Source organism: Ornithorhynchus anatinus, chromosome 4 (genome assembly GCF_004115215.2).
Source record: "Ornithorhynchus anatinus isolate Pmale09 chromosome 4, mOrnAna1.pri.v4, whole genome shotgun sequence".
Taxonomy (NCBI): Eukaryota; Metazoa; Chordata; class Mammalia; order Monotremata; family Ornithorhynchidae; genus Ornithorhynchus; species Ornithorhynchus anatinus.
The window spans coordinates 114,485,756-114,505,152 of NC_041731.1; positions in this window are offsets into that span (position 1 = coordinate 114,485,756).

Below are 19,397 nucleotides of genomic sequence, written 5' to 3' on the forward strand. Positions count from 1 at the left end.
AATTCAACAGTATTTATTGAGTGCTTATTATGTGCAGAGCACTGTACTAAGTGCTTGGAATGTACAATTTGGCAACAGATAGAGACAATCCCTGCCCACTAACGAGATCACAATCTAAATGGGGGAGACAGACAGCAAAGCAAAACAGAACAAAACAAAACAACATCATGATAAATAGAAACATGGAGATATCCACCTCATTAACAAAATAAATAGAGTAATAAATAATGTATACAAATATGCACAGTTCTGAGGGGAGGGGAAGGGGGAAGAGCAGAGGGCGGGGGGGGGGAGGGGGAATGGGTAGGGGAAGAGGAGCAGAGGGAAAAGAGGGTTCAGTCTGGGATAATATGACAAGCCTATGATCTTGTGTGTACTCCAACACTTAGTACAGTGACTGGCATATAATAATAATAATAATGTTGGTATTTGTTAAGCGCTTACTTCGTGCCGAGCACTGTTCTAAGCGCTGGGGAAGATACAGGGTAATCAGGTTGTCCCACGTGAGGCTCACAGTTAATCCCCATTTTACAGATGAGGTAACTGAGGCACAGAGAAGTGAAGTGACTTGCCCACAGTCACACAGCTGACAAGTGGCAGAGCCGAGAGTCAAACTCATGACCTCTGACTCTGAAGCCCAGGCTCTTTTCCACTCTTTTCCAAATACTATTAATAGAGTTGGTAGACATATTCCCTGCCCCCAAGGAGCTCACAATCTCGAGTGGGAACAGACATTGTTACAGATTACTGACATGTAGACAGGTGCTGTGGGGTTGAGGGTGGGGTGATTATTAAATGCTTAAAGGTTACAGATATGAATGCAGAAGCAATGCATAGGATAAAGGGAGTAGAGGAAATGAGGAAGTAATGGAGAAAGACTTCTTGGAGGTGATGTCATTTTAATAGGGCTTTGAAGGTAGGAAATGTGGTTAATTGTTGTATATAAATTGTGGGGAAGCTCCCGGCCAGAAGAGAGAGTGGAAAGAGGGCAGGAAGTGAAGTAGATGAAACTGAGGTATACTGCAGAAGTTGATTTTAGACAAGCTGAATGTATGTAGCCAGTTGTGCAGGAGCTGAGCAAGGTAAGTGAGGAAGGGGAGAGCTGATTCATTCATTAAATTGTTCATTCAGTTATATTTATTGAGGGCTTACTGTGTGCAAAGCACTGTATTAAGCACTTTGGAGAGTACAATACACAATAAATGGATACATTTCCTGCCCACAATGAGCTTACAGTCTAGACTGTGGGTGGGGGAAGACAGACATCAGTACAAGTACATAAATCATAGATATGTCCATAAATTACAACTGAGTGCTTGGTTCCAAGACAAATAGATTCTTTAAATCCAAATTGCTCCTAAGGCGCCTAAACAGCTGAAATGTTCTCTTATGTACTTATAACATCATAATGAGTTAACATTTTTCCCTAAATTCATGTAGATTCTGTAAATGATCATTTGCTCCCAAGAAGTATATTCCATGGTGTTATTTTGAACTCTCCCAAATAGTTCCTGTGGAAGGTAGAAAAGTGACTGGTTCTTTGCTGCAGTATTATTAAAAACACTGGCAAAGTGAATGACAGATGAAACAGCAGCTAAGGTGGAAACAACTTAGTTGCAGTGTCAGCAATAATGTGTCAGGACTGGTAAAGAGATCTAAACACCACAGCCAGGGAGAGGAGGAGCCAGGGATTGAAGCAGAGTGAGAAGAAGAGAAGCTACAACAGTGTCAACAACCAGAAAATTAGTCCTAGGCATTTTGGGTAACCCTCTGTATCTGTTGCCCATTGGCTCCTTGAAGGGAGTCCTTCCATCCAGTAGGAAGAATGCGCAGTCATCAGAAGTCTAAATCTTTTCAATTCCATCCACCTGTGTAGCCTTTCCCAGCACTCAGAACAATGTTCTGTACATAATCATTGTAGCATTTAAGTGCTGGGAATCACAGTCTAAATAGGAGGGAGAACATTTCCCCATTTTACAAATGAGGAAACTGAGGCACTGAGAAATGTTTTGTCCAAGATTACAGAACAGATAATCAGTGGAGTTGGGATTGGAACTCAATCCCTCTGACTCCCGCGTTTATGCTTTTCCCACTAGGTCAATGTTGTTACACTTCTTCCTCCCTGACCTCTCTCTTTCCCACCCCATCAGTCTTCAATTGATAAATGGTAATAAAGCAATCCATCTGGATGCTACAGAACAGTAATGGAGTCTAGGTCCAGGACTGGTGGATGGAAAAACTTGCAATGCCATGTAATAATTGGGAAATATTCATAAGGTTAGAGCGAAGAAGATTCCAAATAAGCAAGAAAGCGTCTCTAAAATACTAAATAGCCTTACAAATGCTGCAGCTTTTGTATTTAGTTAGATATGGGATTTATAACTTATTTAATGTTCCAAGCACTGTAGTAATTATTGGGGTAATTGGTTAGAAACTGCCATTCCCTACTATCCTATATAGGGCAGTGATAATAATAATAATAAAGCATGACATAGTAGATAGAGCATGGGCCTGGGAGTCAGAAGGTCATGGGTTCTAATCCCAACTATGCCACTTGTCTGCTGTGTGACCTTGGGCAAGTCACTTGACTTTTCTGTGCCTCAGTTGCCTTATCTGTAAAATGGGGATTGAGAGAGATTGTGAACCCCATGTGGGATAAGGACTGTGTCCAACTCAGTTTGCTTGCATCTACCCCAGAGCTTAGAAAAGTGCCTGACACAGAGTAAGTGCTTAAGAAATACCACAATTATTATTATCATTCCCAATTTACACATGAGGACTGAGGTACAGGAAAGTTAAGTAACTTGCCCAAAGTCACATAGCAGCAAGGTGGCAGGGCTGAGATTAAAACCAAGTTCCTCTCATTCTCAGGCCTATGCTCTTTCCACTAAGCTACGCTGCTTCTCTCTTTTTTTTTAATGGCATTCGTTAATCACTTACTTTTTTTGCCAATCGTTAAGTGTTTACTCTGTTCCAGGCACTCTACTAAATTCTGGGCTGGATGCAAGTTGACACAGCCCACATCACATATGGGGCACATAGTTTTAATCCCATTTTATAGATGAGGAACTGAGCTACAGAGAAGTTACGTGTCTTGCACAAGGTCACACAGCAGATAAGTGACAGAGCCAGGATTAGAACCCAGGTCCTTCTGACTTCCACCCATGTTCTTTCCACTAGGCCACACTGTTTCTCCTTACTAAGGACTCCAGTTACCATCCCCCCACCCTATAGATGAGGAAATGGAGGCACAGATTCATTAAAAGAGTTACTAAAGGTCACACAACAGGCGAGTGTGATTAATCCAGTTCTCTGGTCTTGCAGGCACAGTCTCTTTCTCTCTATGGATGAATTTGATTGATTTGGAATGTTTGAAATCTTGAAAATATTTATTATGTTTACTGTAAAAAGGAAACCAGGAAACAAGTTCAAAATTATAGCTTGCTGGCAAGTGGGAAACGAATGTTTTATATACTGGAAATTCAGTGCTGCTAAGAAATTCATGAAACTGCAGAAACAGGAAATCGTCTCCCAGGCTAATATGCCTGAGCTTTATTAATTTATCTTATCTCTCATCCTGTTTTTTAAAATATATTCCTTAATCCTCCACGCATTGCCCTTGAACCCTTAGATTCACTTTGCTTTAATTGCTTTCCCTGGAAAATCATTTCACATGGTTTTCATTTCTGCCCATGGAAAATCTTTAAAGTTCTCCACTTGATCCCATTTCTCCAGTCAGAGTTTCAGTTTCTTCATTTTGGAAGGCATAGCATGTTTGAAAAGGAGTGGCAGTGTGGTATGGGAGGCAGACCACTGGGTTCTAGTCCTAAGTCTTCCATTTGTCAACTTACCCTCACTGGGTTTCAGTTTTCTCATCTGCAAAATGGGACTATTAATACTCGTTTCTCCGTAACTCATGGGATGCTGTGGAAACAATGAATAATGATGAACATGAAGTACTTGGAAAAAAATAAGAGTGCTATATTAATTCAAGGTATGAAAGTTTTTTTCTAACATCACCGATACCTGATATTCTTGCATGAAAGCAATGCTTTTCCACTACAGAATGATTTTTTTTTTTTGTATAGAGAATAATAAGGGGAAAACTGGATTATCTGATTGCAAGTTTTTCAAGTATCTCCACCGAAACAACTGAAACCTTACCAGTTGAGCTTTGAAAATGTCTACCAAAGTCTTCCTTAAAGAAGACTGCTTTTCTGAAACTACTGAAGCAACATTATTGTTTTAAAATATCTGCTGGTGAAGCAAATGGTTAATACAATCAAAGGTGTTGAGCATCTACAGTGGTCAGAACAGTATATGCTAAGCTCTTGGGAGTGTGTAATAGACATGATCCCTGCTGGCCAGGAGTTTACAGACTAGTGGAGGAGACAGACCCTAAAATAGATTTCAAGTAAGAGGGAGTAATAAAGAATGTGGGAGCTGATACGACACATCAGAGTAGAATTACTTTCATGCTGATACATACATGACAAGTCATGTGTCAAATATTTTCCAGGTTCCACAGTGGACTGAAGCATTTTTTGTTACTGTACTCATTCATTCATTCATTCAATCATATTTGTTGAGGGCTTACTGTGTGCGGAGAGCTGTACTAAGCACTCGGGAGAGTATAATATAACAAAAAGCAGACATGTTCACTGCCCACAATGAGCTTAGAGTCTAGAGGGGGAGACAGGCATTAATATAAATTAATAAATTACAGATATGCACATAAGTACTGTGGGGCCAGCGGGGTGATGAAAAAAGGGAGCAAGTCAGGGTGATGCAGAAGGGAGTGGGAGACGAAGAAAGGCGGGCTTAGTCAGGGAAGGCCTCTTGGAGGAGATGTGCTTTTAATCCTGCAAGGAGAGTCAGTAAACAAGTGGTTCATGGCAGCTCCTGATTGATTGTCTTCATAGTTTAAATTATGAGGTTAACAATCTTATGACCAGGGGATGGTGTCCAGGAAGAGGGAGGTGGGACTTTCCATGAAGCTCCAGAAGAAGAGAACAAGGCTGAAAATAGGCACGTGAATTGGGACTCATGCCGAACCCGGAAAGGCCTATATGTGGTGGGCCTGTGCATGGTGTACAAGGTTTCCTCCGCTTGACCAGGAGTGGGTGCAAACCTCAGGGGATAGAGGTCCATCTCCCCATACATCACCCCAAGCTCTGGACTGGCAACTAAAGTGGGGAAGTCCTTCCTTTCCCTCCCATCTTGAAAAGCAATGTGACTAGTCGATGGGCCTGAGTCAGAAGGACCTGGGTTCTAATTTCTGTTCCATCACTTCAATTCCAGGCAATTCTGGAAAATGTGGCTCCTTGGAAGCAGATGCTTCAGGAATATATTTCCTACTTTGCCATCAACCTCTAGAGTTCAGTTTTACCTCCAGTAGAAACCTGAGCAATCTTATAACCAGGTACTCTTGCTTCCACTGAGGAATACTAACCATCTTTACTTCCTGTCCATTCAGGTTTGCAATCTCTGTAATACAGGTAGGGAAGTGTTAGGGAGCTTAGGCACTGAGTTTGGCCAATAATAATAATAATAATGATGGTATTTGTTAAGCACTTACTATGTGCCAAGCACTATTCTAAGATATATACAAGCTAATTGGGTTGTCCCATATGCGCCTCACAGTCCTTATCCCCATTTTACAGATGAGGTAACTGAGGCACAGATAAGTTGAGTGGCTTGCCCAAGGTCACACAGCAGACAAGTGGAGAAGCCGGGATTAGAGCCCACAGGTCGTCTGACTTCCAAGCCCGTGCTTTTGCCACTAATGAAACTGTATGTATGGGGAATAATGGAAGGAGGAGGAGAATGGGGTGGAGCAGGATGTTCCTGGCAGTCACACAAAGGCTGGTATTAAGAGACACACAACAGTACATAGAACACAGAAGGATGATGGGGTCAGGACAGATATTACCACATCTGAAAAGAGACAATAGGGCTACAATGTAGATTATCCCATCATCACCTGAGAAACTATTGAGATTGACATTACTGAAGGTGTAAGCAAACATTTCCCAGATTATCAGCCCAAGAAGGGCATATTAGCTGACCCAGCCAGGACCTTTTTGCCAAAGCTGCACAGATTCCCCACTAGGAAACACTGAAATATGTAGCCACACCTCAGGAATGCCCCAGACCACCCAGATTGATGTCAGAGACCAGGATGCCCATCTTCAGGGTGGAATTGGGGAGAGGCAAGGTGTGTTGGAGGGTATAAAGGGCTCAAGGGGACAGTAGTCTTTGTTCTACAGGCCTGATTCTACTAATCTCTAAATCAGTGTCCTGGCAAACCAATTAACAACATTGTTGTGAACCTCTTGAAGGATAGTCTCGGGCTTGAATACTGGGGCAAAAGAAGGATTCTTTCCTTTTTGGGGGGCGTCTTATTTTATAGAAGCCCCTGTACGTTGTTGATGGGATGTGGGATGTAGTTGTTGGCAACAGAGAGCATGCTTTCCTTTTTTTACCAGCCACTAATACTTTTTGTGGACAGGGAGTATGTCTTGTGCCTCTATTGGACTTCCCAAGTGTTTGGTAGAGTGTGCTGAATTCAGTAGGTGCTCAATAAACACTGCTGATACTCTTCCTACTAAATCCTACTGCTACCTTCTTTGTGCCTCAGTTACCTCATCTATAAAATGGGGATGAAGACTGTGAGCCCCAGTGGGGCAACCTGATTACCATGTATCTACCCCAGTGCTTAGAACAGTGCTTGGCACATAGTAAGCACTTAACAAATACCATCATTATTATTATTATTACCACCATTATGTCTCATCCTCCTGTCATATGTATATAAATATAAGAAATCAAGCTCTGGTACTTATATGCACCCAATCTCTTCTGACTGCTAATGTCACTACTAACAACAAAATGCAATGGTCAACATTTGTTCCTCTGCATATGTAATGCTGAAAGGGAAGGAGGTGTCAGGACAGGAGAACATTGAATCTATCACCACAAGGATTCAATTTTAGCAATGTACTTGAGAAGGCCAGTTTCCTTTGTATGGTCACCCACACATACATCTTTCTAAGGTGACCAATAGATAACTAGGACCACTCTATAAACATTAACATTTTCATTCAGTGCTCCTGAAATAACTGCCTTCCTTCATTTATTTGGGCAAGTACAATCTTTTTTCTGCCTTTAGTGGTTTATTTGCTCCCTGCTAATGCCTATTTCTCTCCATCACTGAGAGTGGACAGGTTCAATCTACATGTTAAAACTTTTAATGAATCACCATGGCCTGGTTAAGGTATAAAACCAAAGATCCCAGCTTATGCAATCTATTAGACAAAGTTTCCGTGACAGATCTAAAGAATATACCCTTGATTTTGTAGAAGCAGCAAGGCTTGGTCAAAAGAGTATGTTCCTGAGGGTCAGAGAAACTAGGCTCTAAAACCACCTTCACTACTTGTCTGCTGTGTTACCTTGGACAAGTCACTTAACCTCCCTGTGCCTCAGTTTTCTCATCTGTAAAATGGGGATTAAATCCTATTTCCTTCTATTTAGACCATGAGCCTCATGTGGGACCACAACTGATAATCTTGTATCTATCCCCGTGTTCAGTACAATGCTTGACACATAGTGAACGTTTTACAAATACCACAATTCTCAGGGACACTTAAACATTTTTAAAAGGCTGAGGAACATATTTTTTGGTAGCCTCTATTGTATTGTATCAGGTCTTTCTGACTAGTGTGTAATCATCCCTGGTCTGCCTGGAAAAAGATTTCCAGGTCCCGAAGCATTGGATGGAGTCATTTGTCTCCTCTCTCCATCAGGGAAGCTGGGTAACCTATGGAAGCAGCATGGCCTAGTGGAAAGAGCATAGGCCTGGGACCTAGAGGACTTGAGTTTTAATCCTAGGTCCACCACGTACCTGCTGTGTGATCTTGGGTAAATCACTAAACTTCTTGGTTCCCTCATCTGCATAATAGGGATTCATCCCCTGCTCTCACTCCCACTTATTCTGAGTCCTGAGTGGGACCTGATTATGATGTATCTACCCCAATATCACAGCTTCTCGGATGGCAGTGGAGCTCAGACAATATCAGACTTGCCTTGATATATAGCTTCTTAATCTTTACTCTTGCTCAGTGCCAGTCCTCTAGACTGTATACCTGTGTGAGCAGGGATCATGTCTACCAACTCTGTTATATTGTACTCTCCCAGGTACTTAGTAAAGTGCTCTGTATGCAGTGAGCACTCAAAAAATTCAATTGATCGATTGACCTCCATGCTCAACCATCACTCCACCAGTGAAGCCCCCGAGCATGCTATACATATCAATTTTATACTTGGATCTAGATCTCCATACTTCTATTCCTCCCCTCGCTGGGTAGACATAACAGCTCCAGCTTCTCCCCCTGGCCTTTCTGGCCTCTACCCTTCCTTGTCTTTCTGCATCTTATCCTCCTCATACATTGTGATGTTACTGGAGGTTTCTAGTGCTAAATCCCATCCCCTGACATCATTTTAGGAGTGCCTGAGCCCTTGCTAGCTTCTGCTAAAGCCCTTTAGTTCTTCTCTTCCCATCACTTGCTTGTGGGGACTTCTGTCCAGGGTATACAAGGTCCTTTCCTGCTTTTCACTGCCATGACTCCTCATCTGCAACCCAAACATCCCTTCAGAGGTGAGGGGGTCATTGTGAAGGAAGTGCTCCTTCCCACTCCCATGGCTCCCAAGGACTACATCTCTCCCTCTCATCAGGAACTTCTTCAGTCAATATCGCGGGCAGACACCAAGTTCTGAGTTCTCAATAACATTTAAATAAATTTCTGCAATTATTCTTCATTCAGTGACAATCATATACAAATCTGATTCAAATCACTTTTCCCTAGCTCTAGTTTTCCTCTATCCACAGGACCAGATCGCTCCATAATGTCTGGTAGATGTCCTGGGGCTCATGTTTTACAAATCTCTAGAGGTGTCCCAGGTTCAAGGTTCACTCTCTCCAAGCCCTGTGGATATCAGGGCAGCTCTGTGCTATTTCTTTCCCTTAGGCACAGGAGATTTGTTCTTCCAGAGTGTTAACTACTGGGTCCTGACCCTTCAGAGTATACTAACCCTCACCTGGCAACATCTCCAATCCTCCCTGTCCTCTTAATTCCTTCCTCCCCAAGGTGTTGGAACAGTGGAGTTTCTCTCACCTTTGCTGGGTTACCTCAGTGAATGAGCCCTTTGTTTTGCTCCTTTCCTGGCTTGTCACTCAGTCTCGAGGTCTTGCTTTTTATGGGCAATTTGGCCAAAGTTTTACAAACTTATTTGCTTTAGTCTGTTAGTTTTCAGGCCTCCAAACCATCAAGTACGTAGTACAGTGCTTTGCACACAGTAAGCACTCAATAAATACGATCGAATGAATGAATCTAATGTCCAGGAATGAAGTGTTCCTCCAATCTGTGATACCACATAACTAGCTTGTTTCTCATCTCCCAGGATCCCCAGTGACACCAGCTCCATGGCCTCTCCTTACTCACTCCCTTCATGTTTTAGAAATCCACAGTCATCTGAAGCACTAATGTACGTGTTATTCTCAGTCTGAAAACATTTATAATTCTGCTATACATTTAATGATTTATTTTGATTTCTCTATCCCTTTGATAACAGTGAAAACCCCTCGTTGGCAGGAAATATGCAACTTGCTTGTTTTGTACCTCCTAAGAGGTTCGTACACCCAATAGGCACTCAATAAATACTGCTATTACTACTATTATGTGAGCCCCACGTGGGACAACCTGATCACCTTGTATCCCCCCAGTGCTTAGAACAGTGCTTTGCACATTTACTATTACCATTCCTACTATTATCTTTTGTACTATTTCCCCTACTACTCCTTCCCTCCAGGGTGGCAGCAAATAAGAAGAGAAAGGAGTTAGGGTGCTTTTTTATCTAATGTTCCTAAAATTTTCATTGTGCTTCTGGCACATTGACACCTTTACCAAATGGATATCTGACTAAGATTACATTTGTTTGTTTGGTGAAGCAGAACCTTCAAAAGACGGGTGTCTGAGAAAAAAATTGTTCCTTGAGGCAATTTAGACTAATTAAGCACTAAACTATTGAAGCCTCCTTTCATAGGAATGCATTAAGGGAAGTGAAACAAATCTCTGAAGCATCCTCCATACTGAATAGCAAATGTCCCCAAAAGCTGCCACTCTACCCTTTACAAAGCCATTCTTATGTGCGTGAGCCCGAGTTCCCAGGTCCTAAAGGAAATCTTGGGGATCCAAAGCCAATGAAGAACAACCTGTAATAAATTTGAGGTTTCTAGTTTATGTATGCTCCTTCCCCCCCTTTTTTTTTTTTTGGTGCTTTGGATTTTATGGGGGCAGGTCTCTGGCATATACGCTGCTTTCAATTGCCTGTTGTTTCTATCCTAATGATTTTTGGAGAAATGAAGGAGGGAGTGAGGGCTGTGGGTATGCTACGTGTGGCCCAGGAGAGGTTCTGGGATTTTGAGATCGGCACCTCTCCCAGCACTGGTTCAATAATTTTGACTGAAACACTTTATAGGGGAGAGGGGAATGAATGAAGGATAAAATGGCAGAGGGAAAGGGAGAGGAACAGAGAAAGACAGAAAGACACAGGGAGGAGCTGAGCTTTAGAGAAAAGGAGGCGTACCTGACCCTGGGGCTACTTGGCAAAGAGCCCAGTGTGGGCACCTCAAGCTGGAATTGGCAACTTCAGAGGAAGTGGCTTGATGGCCTCCTAATCCTTTGAATTTACCCTAGGAGGTGTTTGAAGAAGGGGGCAGAGAGATGGCCTCACATAAAAATCAGGACTATTTTTTTCCCTGGACTCTTGTCCCCCTCGGTCTTGGCCTCCTGTTCCCTGAGTTCCCTTTCTCAGCTGTAGCCTGCCTAGGTACCCTCTATCTTCCATCCCTGGCTACTCGGAGAATGTAAGAAACAATGTCTAGGGCTTTCAATCTGCTCTGCTCCAGGTAGGTGATGCTTCACCAAAATCTGAAAATCTCCACAGGCCTAGGTTGGGTTTGACATTACAGACCTCAGACATTATAGACATTACATCAAAGCCCTCCTGAAGGCTCACCTCCTCCAAAAGGCCTTCCCAGACTAAGCCCCTCTTTTCCTCAGCTCCCCCTCCCTTCCGGGTCACCTTGCCTCACTCCTTTTGCTCCTCACCTCCTCTACATCCCATAGCACTCATGTTTCTAGGTATATATCTATAATTCTATTTATTTATATTGATGCCCATTTACTTGTTTTGATTCCCTCTCCTCCCTTCTAGTCTGGAAGCCCGGTGTGGGCAGGGATTGTCTCTTTTACTGCTGAATTGTACTTTCCAAGTGCTTAGTACAGTGCTCTGCACACAATAAGCATTCAATAAATATGATTGAATGAATGAAAGGAAAAAGACATGAAAGGTGACCGGAGGCTGTTCCCTCACTCCTCCTCAGCAGGTCATCTTGTGACCTCCAAAGTAGAGTGAGCCGGTGGATGAGTGGTTAGGGCTTGGACTAGGGACAGAGGAAGGCTGGGAACATTCTCCTTTATCTGTCAGGTTATGCTGCCTCCCTCCCTCCCCTGCCTGTTCTTTTTCTTCCTCATTGTCAGATGTAAAGGGATGAGCAGTAATAGAGACAAGTGGAATGGGAGGGTCATTTTTGTGATGCGTATTAAGTGCTTTATATATGCAAAAACACTGAACTAAAAGTTGGGTCAGAGACAAAGATTCCTGGGAACAAAGACTCCTTTCTTCTTCATGACTGTGAACTGGAGATTCAGATGGTCTTTGGGTCAGGCAAGGTCCTGTCTTCTTGCTCCCATGCCATCTGTTTGGTCTCCTGACTTCTGGTCTCCTTAACTGACAGCCCCCCGAGACCCAGGACCTGTATCTCATTTATCCTTGATTATATTATCCCTCAGCTAGTAATGCACTGCTAGGCACACAGGACTCATTCACCAAACCAACACCACCTAATGAATGAATAAGTAGAAATAACTCACTGTCCTGAGAGTATACTGTATCGCAAAGCTTGTTCTTTTCTGTCTTTTTTAGAAAATGTTCTCTCATTCTGGACTCCAATTTTCTCAGTCCTACACGCTTACAATAACCAGCAACTAGTGTGTCTGCATCCCTCTAATTCCTGTAAGCTCCTAGGGCCAGGAACCGTGTTGTGTTGTGTAATACCAAGTGCATAGTTCAGCTCTCAGGATACGTTTGGTGATCAATTAACATCAAAATATCACCGAATGAATAAAAGTTGCTCCCATTCTCTGTAGTGTCTCCAGGCTCCAGGCCCAAGGACTCTGCAGACCTTTCTTTCTGCCTCATTGGTTGGGGAATATGTGAAGATGCACCTTTTGGCCAGGTACAATCAATCAATGATAATTATTGAGCACTTACGGTATGCAGAGCACTGTACTAATTACTTGGGAAAGTACAATACTATAGTGTTGGAAGACAAGATCCCTGACCATGATGAGCTTATATTCTATGGGGAAAGAGACGTTAAAATAAATTACGGTTAATCAATAGGAGAACCATCAGAAGACAGTGTCAATGAAACCAAGTTTGGATAATGTTTCAAGGAAAAAGGTATGGTCCACGGTGTCGAAGGCAACCAAGAAGTTGAGGAGGATTAGAGTGGATTAGAGGCCATCAGATTTAATAATAATAATAATGTTGACATTTGTTAAGCGCTTACTATGTGCAGAGCACTGTTCTAAGTGCTGGGGTAGATACAGGGTAATCAGGTTGTCCCACATGAAGCTCACAGTTAATCCCCATTTTACAGATGAGGTAACTGAGGCACAGAGAAGTTAAGTGACTTGCCCCCCAGTCACACAGCTGACAAGTGGCAGAGCCGGGAGTCGAACCCATGACCTCTGACTCCGAAGCCCAAGCTCTTTCCACTGAGCCAATAATAGTAACTGTGGTATTTGTTAAGTGCTTACTATGTGCTAAACCCTGTACAAAGTGGTGGGGTGAATACAAGCAAATCAGGTTGGACATGGGGCTCAGTCTTCATCCTCATTTTATAGATGAGGTCACTGAGGCCCAGAGAAGCGAAGTGACTTGCCCACAGCCACATAGCAAACAAGTAGTGGAGCCAGAATTAGAGCTCATGACCTTCTGATTCCCAGCCCCGTGCTCTAGCCACTGCACTATGATGCTTCTCCAAAGAAGCAGGCAGTGTGGCTCAGTGGAAAGAACATGGGCTTGAGAGTCAGAGGTCATGAGTTCAAATCCCAGCTCAGCCACTTATCAGCTGTGTGACTTTGGGCAAGTCATTTCACTTCTCTGTGCCTCAGTTTCCCTATCTGTAAAATGTGGATTAAGACTGTGAGCCCCACATGGGACAACCTGATTACCTTGTAGCCTCCCCAGCACTTAGAACAGTGCTTTGCACATAGTAGGTGCTTAACAAATGCCATCATCATTATTATTATTATTATTAGTGAACTTAGGGCAATTGTGGAGTGAAGCAGGCAGAAATGAGATTGGATGAGGTGAAGGGCAGAATTTGAGGAGAGGAAGTGATATGGGTGCATATGATGTGCTCAAGGGGTTTGGAGAGGACTGGTAGGAGGGAGATGGAGCAGTAACGGGAGGGAGCTATGGGATCAAGGGGAAGGTTTTATAAGATGAGATATATAAGCACATATGATAGCAATGGGGAAGAAGCAATTGAAAAGTGAACAGCTGAAAACTCATTCAAACATATTTATTGAGTGCTTACTGTGTGCAAAGCACTGCGCTAAGCGCTTGGAATATACAATTGGGCAACAGATAGAGATAATTCCTGTTGAACAATGGGCTCACAGTCTCAACGATGGAAGTCAGGGAGGGAAGAAAGAGAGGGCAAAGTGTTAAAAAAGAATATGAACGGATGGATCAGGAGTAGAGTTGGATGAGGTAGATTTTGAGAGGTGAGAGATCTATCGAGCTTCTGCTGGGAAACATGGTAGACTAAAAGAGTTACAGAAGGAGGGAGAAACTAATGAGGAGCTAGGGAGATTTTAGGGAGATCACACCTGATAGTTTCAATTTTATCAGTAAAGTTCATATCTAGGACAATAGGAGATAGAGATGGGAGAATGGAGGGACTGGAAGGTTGAAGAGAAAGTTAAAAATCTGGACCAGATAATATGGGCAGTGGATATGGGAGTCAATGAGGATTAAGAAATATTGTTGTCAGGTGGAGGATAGGGCAGAATTAATGTAGGTGAGGACAAATTTGAAATGGATGAGGTCAACCAGATCTCTGCCAGCAGTGCTCTACAGCTTATGTACAGGAACGGAGCAAGTATACTGAGGTGGTAATCCAGGTCTGTGGGTTAGTGATATGAGATTGGTGGAGAGACGGGGAACAAGGGAGTTAAGTGGAGAGGGCAGTGATTAGGGTATCAATTTGTGCATCAAAAGATAGTAGTTTGGATATGGAGACGAAATGGGGAATGATGACTTTAGAAACTTGGAGGGGGTCAAAAGATTGGAAATCTCTGTGGGGGAGTGTCCCAAGGTAATCTGGGGCACTCACCACGTCAAAGTCAAACACTATCTTGTGACTGCCCAAGCCAGCAAAGCGGAACCTGAAAGAGTGGGAGGGACACCACCCCTGCAACTGAAACCGTTTCCCAGACTAGGAATACAGAAGATGTCCCTGGCCCCTGTGACAACAAAATAAGGTACAGGAAGGGGAGATTGGCTAAGCCAAAACCACTCAAAAAGGCAGGTGATAGGTACCTGCTGCCTCCAATATTCTGGACAGCAGATCGAGACTTGCAGCAGCCGACTGGGTGTCAACTCTGCCCAAAACGGGGGATGCCTGCTCTTTCTGCACTTTGAGGAAATGAGTGTCTTGCTGAGCACTCAGCGGGCTGGAAGCTAGGTACTTCAACGGGGTGTTACACATAGTATATTTGAATGCAACATGTCCCAAAATGAGCTTCTTATCTTCCCTCCCAAGCCCTGTCCTCTTCCGGACTTCCCTATCACTGTGGATGGTATGACCATCCTTCCCGTCTCCCAAGCCTGCAACCAGCCGGGATATTATGACAGCCTGTACCAGTAAGATAGTCATTTGGGTGGAGAGGAAAGGGCGGATCTTGGCAATATTATAAAGGTGAGACCGGCAGGTCTTGTTGATGGATTGGATGTGTGGGGTGAATGAGAGAGCTGAGTCAAAGATGACACCGAGGTTGCAGGCTTGAGAGACGGGAAGGATGGTCGTACCATCCACAGTGGTAGGGAAGTCAGGAAGGGGCCAGAGCTTGGGAGGGAAGATAAGGAGCTCAGTTTTGGACATGTTGAGTTTTAGGTGGCGGGTAGCCATCCAGGTAGAGACGTCCTGGAGGCAGGAGGAGATATGAGCCTGAAAGGAGGGGGAGAGGACAGGGGCAGAGATGTAGATTTTTTAAACACTTAACAAAGTTAAGTTAAAGTATTTGTTAAACCCTTACTATGTGCCAGTCACTCTTCTAAGTGCTGGGGTGGATACAAGCTAATTGGGTTTGACATACTCCCTGTTCCACACAGGGATCACTGTCTAAATCCTATTTAACAGACAAGGGAACTGAGGCACAGAGTAGTGAACTGACTTGCCAGAGTTTACACAGAAGACGAATGTTTGAAGCTGTTGCCACAAAACCAGGATAAGGAGATAAGCAGAAGTAGCAATATGCACCTGTATTGTTGTCTTATGTCTAGGAAGTGTGTCACATTAGTTGCCCAACTGATGGATACATTCTTCATAATTACTCTAGAATGAAAACCAATTGGTACCATCCACTCACCTTCATAAACACTCCCTCAAGGGCATTAATTACCAGCATTTCCACAGAGTGTCCACTCATGTTCTCCACCACCCATGTCCTTCTGTGATTGGTTGGTAGGGTCATGCTATCCTCACGTCTTCTCCTCACTTCCAATCCTGTAGGTAATAATAATAATAATGATTATAATAATAATTATGGCATTTGTTAAGTGCTTACTATGTGCCAAGCACTTTTCTAAGTGCTGGGATAGATATGAGGTAGATTTTCTCACATGGGGCTCACAGTCTTAATCCCCATTTTTCAGATGAGGTAACCGAAGCCCAGGGAAGTGAAGTGAGTTACCCAAGGTCACATAGCAGACAAGGCGCAGAGCTGGGATTAGAACCCATGACCATCTGACTCCCAGGCCCACACTCTATCCACTATGCCATGATGCTTCCTCAGGTACTGTTTTCTCATGCTGGCCCCTAGACATGACCACTTCTTTACGGGCATGGTAAGTTTCAAGAAAACATCACCTTCCCACCACCCCCATTCCTTTATGCTATAAATCTATTGCCCTCATGTAGAGCCCTGGAAGACTCTAACTGCCTAAGCATCAACTCCCGCTAAATCACAGCATATAGTTACAAACTCCACAGCATAAAATTGCAAGTCTTGATAATATATACCTTCACATTCCTTCTCATTTTATCATGTATTTTATTTCTGTTCTTGTTTCTCTAGGCCAATTTTTTTTACGAAGCTTGCAATTGCCAGTCTTATTGCTACATGCCCCTAAAGCGTACAGATAGAACAGAAAGTATTTGGTCTCAGATTGAATATATAGGTTGAATGAGAGAGATGAATTGAGGATATCGTCAGGGTTATGGACTTGTGAGACAGAGAGAATGGTGCCATTGTCTACAGTGGGGGGTAAGTCAGGTGAAGAACAGGTTTGGGTTTGAAGATGAGGAGCTGCAGGACCTGAACCTCTGCCCAGGCACTTGATGGGACTTTTGCCAGAGGTACCATTTTTAAAGGTTGGGTCTTGAGGCTGAACCCTGGCAACTCATGGCCTTGAGGGATTATGGGTTGCCACTGGTACATACATGGTGGTCAGGACTGCAGATATGGTTGAATGGACTATAGAGGCTAGATTGTTTTTGCCAAGCAATTTCAGAGCTCCATTCCATCCAAAATGTTATCGTGCTGATCCTTACATTTATTATATATCAGCTTGACAAACTGCATCAGCCTCCTTGCTGATCTCTCTGCCTCCGGTTTCTTCCATCTTCAGTCCATTATTCACTCTGCTGCCCTGTTCATTTTCTGAAAAAAAAAAAAAAATTCAGGCCATAACTCCCCCCTCCTTAAAAACCTCCAATTATTGCCCATCATCCTCAGAATCAAAGCAGCTATCTTCCTCCCTAACTTAACTGATCTCTTACTATAACCTAATCTGCACACTCGGCCCCTCTAATGCCAAATTACTCGGTGTACTTAGATCTCATCTGTCTTGCCACCAAGTCCTTGCCCACATCCTCTGTTGGGCCTGATACTCCTTTTCCTTCATATCTAACAGTCCAGGAGTGCTCCCTACCTTCAAAACACCTCCTAAAATCGCAAATCCTCCAAGAGACCTTCCTTGACTAAGCCCTTATTTGACCTAATTTTTCATTCCTCTGCATCAATTATGCACTTGCTTTACAACCAAGTTGGGAACCTCTTAAACATTTTGATATTCATCACAGCTCCACTGCACTAATGTACATATCATTACACTCTACTAGTTCCGCTACCTGCAATTTATTTTACTGCCTGCAAGGTTCTTGTGGGCAAGGACTATGACTTCCAACTCTGCTATATTGTACTTACCTAAGCATATAGTATAACGCTCTACACACAGTAACCACTCAATAAATATGATCTATTGACTGATTGATTTAAGGTGCTAAACCAGTGTATGGTACCTAATGGCAATGTTCATATAAACATGATGGCATCAATCAAGTGGGGAAAAAAATAACCTGATTCAAAAACACATGGGTGCTAGTTTTATAATAAAATGCAAACTACCTTCCAAAATGTTTACCAAAATCCTAGACATAAATAATAATTGCAGTATTTGTTAAGCATTTCTGTGTGCCATGAACTGTACTAAGAGCTGAGATAGCTATAAGTAAATTGGGTTGGACATTGTTCCTGTCCCATGTGGGGCTCACAGTCTCAATCCCCATTTTAAAGATGAGGTTACTGAGACACAGAGAAGTGAAGTGACTTGTTGAAGGTCACACAATAGACAAGTGGCAGAGCCAGGATTAGAACCCATAACCTTTTGACTCCCAGGCCTGTGTTCTATCCACTACACCATGCTGTGACTTGAGTGGAAGACTGAAGTCCAAATGAGATGATCTGAGCTCATTTATCCTTCTGGTAACTGACCTCACCAACTCCTGAGGTTAAGAAAATGGCGAAAAAGCATGTTTTGTATTCACACAATGCAGTGCACTTAGTTTTGTTCCTAATGAAGTTCACGTAAAGACAAATTTCATGCTTTCTTTGCATCTTAAACCAAATGAAGTCATTTCACTTTACACTGTCTTTATCACAGTTCAATCCATCAATCAATCAATGGTATTTGTTGAATACTTAATGTGCAGAGCACTCTACTAAGCCCTTGGGTAAACACTGTACTGTAGAGTTGGTATACAAGTAACCTGACCAGAAATTTAGAGTCTATAGGGGGAAACAGACATATATAAAGAATGGATATGTACATAATTATTGTGGGGCTATGGTGAGATTAACATCAGATGCTTAAAGACGACAGACCCAAGTGCATTGGGTGATGCAGATAGGAGAGGGAGCAGGAGAAAAGAGGGCATCATCAGGGAAGGCCTCTTGGAGGAAATGGGATTTTAACAAGGCTTTAAATTGGGCTAGAGGAATCGGCACCAAGATAGACAAGTTCTAGATAGAGTGAGTAGGTTGGCGTTAGAGGAGCAAAATATGTAGTAAATCAGTAAGGTAAGATAGGAGGGGTGAGATGATTGAGTGCTTTAATCTGTCTGATGCAGAGGAGGATGGGCATCCACTGGAGGATTTTGAGGAATGGGGAGACAAGACATGAACTGCATAAGGTTTTAGAAAAATGATCCAGGCATCAGAGTATGGAGTGGAGTGGGGAGAGACAGGAGGCAGAGACATTAGCAAGGAGACTGATGCAGTAATTGAGGTGGAATAGGATAAGTGCTTGGATCAATGTAGTAGCAGTTTGGATGGAGAAGAAAGGGAGAATTTTAGTGATATTAAGAAGTTTAGATAGACAGGATTTGTTGACAGACTGAATATGTGGGTTAAATGGGAGAGATGAGTCAAGCCCTCTTTTCCTCTTCTTCCACTCCCGTCAGTGTCACCCTGACTTCCTCCATTCATCCCTCACAGCACTTGTGCACATATCTGTAATTTATTTATTTATATTAATGTCTGTCTCCCCTTCCAGACAGTAAGTTCATTGTGGGCAGGGAAAATGTCTATTATATTGTTATATTGTACTCTCCTAAGTGCTTAGTACAGTACGCTGCACACAATAAATATGAATGACTGATTGGAGATAATGCCAAGGTTATGGGCTTGTGAAATGGGGAG